The sequence below is a fragment of the Myzus persicae genome, unplaced genomic scaffold (assembly GCF_001856785.1).
Source record: "Myzus persicae strain clone G006 unplaced genomic scaffold, MPER_G0061.0, whole genome shotgun sequence".
NCBI classification, from domain to species: domain Eukaryota; kingdom Metazoa; phylum Arthropoda; class Insecta; order Hemiptera; family Aphididae; genus Myzus; species Myzus persicae.
This window is the reverse complement of record NW_019100775.1, coordinates 20,923-23,447: the sequence shown is the minus strand read 5'-3', so window position 1 is coordinate 23,447 and position 2,525 is coordinate 20,923. Positions and strand designations below refer to the sequence as shown.

The following is a 2,525-nucleotide window of genomic DNA, read 5'->3' as shown; positions in this document are numbered from 1 at the left end:
TTAGTCGCGCTGGTTACTATTGTATCCCACTATTATTAATTATGTCATATCTTTATTGCAATTGGTTTTTCAGAAGTCTAATTTTAGATATCTTTCGATAATACTTGCCGCTTACATTTATTATCACTATTTACGATTTAGTTATCGATTAAACGCAGTCGTATACTATTGCCGTAATTATTATTATTATTTTTGCGATAGTGTTTTTTTTTAACTTTACCATGGATGAACGTGAACAAAACCGAATTTTGAGCTTATTAGATGCTGTAAATGATTCAGTTAGATGAAGTGGGTGGTATAAGTGAAGATGAAGTAGATGATTATGTTGAGGAAAATGTTGAAAAAGAATCAAGTGACAGTGAACATGACTTTTCAGAAACCGAAGATGATCTAGATGTTGGCAGTGACTTATCAAGGTCTAAGTTTTATTTTGGAAAAGATAAGAAAACTAAATGGTTGAAAGATATTTTGCCCAGTAATGTACGTACCCGATCTCATAATATTATAACTCATATACCCGGGTGTAAACCAGTTGCAAAAAATAAATCAAACATTGCTGATTATTTTCATTTATTATTTGATAACGTGATTATCCGTATAATTATTAGTTGTACTTAATTGTAATAGTTGGAATACCAGCGTCCAGCATTCCACTGGCTGAAAATGTATTGAAAAACAAAATTACATTAGTTGGTACGATACAGAAAAATAAAAAATAAATTCCAGTTATTTTCCAACAGCAATTTTCAAAAAATCGTGAGCTAAACAGTACTATATTTGGTTTTCAAAAAGACCTTACTCTTATATCCTATAAACCAAAGCCGAATAAAATAGTTATACTTTTATCATCAATGCATCATGGCGCAGCTATTAACGAATCGACAACTGATGCTCGAAAACCTGAAATGATATCTTTTCACAACAGCACCAAAGGCGCTGTTGATACGGTAGAAGAAATTTGTGGTTTATATGATGCAGGAAGAAATAATCGTAGATGGCCATTGACGATTTTTTTTCATCTTATAAATACTGCAGGTATACATTATACTTTATAATACTACTTTCATATTTAATGTCTAACATTTTTTTTATGTATCTATTATTATTTTTTTTTTATGAATCAATTCAGAAATGTTGCACCATTGCGATCAATTGGCTTCAAATACTCTAAAATGTCACGTATTTTTGAGAAACGTGGCTATATCGTTGATTAAACCGCAAGTACCTAAAAGGGCTGCCATGCATAATCTTCCAAAAACAATTCGGCACAAAGCTGCACTTATGTCTGGTATATCATTCGTAGAAACTGAACAGAATCTCTCAAAGAAAACGGGCTCAAATGGAAGATGTGCTTTATGTCCTAGATCGGAAGATAAAAGAACAAGAAATTCCTGTGATAAGTGTAATAATTGGGTATGTGGAAAACATTACTCAAAGGTATGTAGTAGTTGCATGGATTCTAGTAATGATGTAATGGAAGATAATTTTTAAAATATATAAATAAATTGGTTTAATAATAATTATGATATTAGTTTTTTATTAATTGAATGTGTAAACAGAAATCATTTTTTTTAATGTTAAATTATTCTAATTTGTATTTTTTTTTTTTAAGCTGTATAATAACAGCGTGTTTATAGATAATAGCCAAATAATTTATTGTTATTATAATTTTTTTCAAGTAGGAATAAATAAAAGTATTATTAATATTGGATATTTATTATTATGCATTATATAACATTATATTTTACTATGAACATTAGTATGGTAATTTTGGACTAAACATTATATAAACATATTCTGGAAGTGTTCTTTAATATTATGATATATTTAAAAATAGTATTAATCAATCAATAATTTACTATTAATGATTAATGTTGATGGGATACAATAGTAACCCACGCGACCAATGACGTTATAAATAACCACGCGACTAACGAAGGGTTAATGGCATAGCTTTTTAATTTTGATAATAATGTATAAAATTCAGTTAATTCCTTGAAGCAAAAAAGTGATGGATGAATTATGCTCATTTCTGAAATGTCTCGTTCAATTTCTTTTAATAAGTCCATTGTAAATAATAACATACAATTCAACTGCCCCTTATAAACTGGCACCTACGGGTTAAGTTGCGCTTTATTATAATATAATATAATCAGTAAAAACTGTATGTAAATAGTTAATGAAACCTAATTACACAATAATTAAAACATAATTTATTTTAAAACAAAAATTAAAGTTTATGAATTAAAACAGAAAAAAATAAAAAATGTGAACTCATGGTCGAGTTGACCCTGGAACTGAGTGTAGTATTAACATACTTACTTACCCTAAATTCAAATTCATCACACTTTACACTAAACTCCTTAGTCCACTAGACCATGAGCCTACAAGTTATTTTATTAATATTTGTACAAATAAGTTAAATAATGAAAAAATAAAAAAGGTGTATGGGCCACAATTAATAATAATCATTGTTTGTGAAACTAACAATCGTTTTTAAATCTCCCCGTAATTGTAAAAAACTT

The 2,525-nt window shown here is 28.2% G+C and overlaps 1 pseudogene; it reads left to right on the top strand.

Annotated features, from left to right (window-relative positions):
• Window positions 1–807: 807 nt before the first annotated feature.
• LOC111042895 lies at window positions 808–1,364 on the top strand (annotated as a pseudogene).
• The last annotated feature ends 1,161 nt before the right edge of the window (window positions 1,365–2,525 follow it).